General features: G+C 38.8%; 1 pseudogene; it reads left to right on the forward strand.

Annotated features, from left to right (window-relative positions):
- LOC119584959 overlaps positions 1–236 on the forward strand; it is a 20800-nt pseudogene extending 20564 nt beyond the window's left edge.
- The last annotated feature ends 6 nt before the right edge of the window (positions 237–242 follow it).

The raw sequence follows: 242 nt of genomic DNA on the forward strand, positions 1-242 counted from the left end.
CTGACTTGCATGATGTAAGAAGATTTTTAATTGAGGACCAGGCAATGGGAGTGTACCTGTATGGAGAACTTGTTATATCGGGGAAGAAGAAGCACAGAAAGTTAGCAGAAGAGGTATATGGGATAGTAAAGGAAGACATGGATGAGAATGCTAGAATAACCGTTTCCTCAATGCTGTTTGGAGAGTGAATCAAGTATTTTCATGTTTTTTTGTCCACGTTTTTATTCCTTCCTGCTATTCAC

Source organism: Penaeus monodon, chromosome 19 (assembly GCF_015228065.2).
Source record: "Penaeus monodon isolate SGIC_2016 chromosome 19, NSTDA_Pmon_1, whole genome shotgun sequence".
In the NCBI taxonomy this organism is placed as follows: Eukaryota; Metazoa; Arthropoda; class Malacostraca; order Decapoda; family Penaeidae; genus Penaeus; species Penaeus monodon.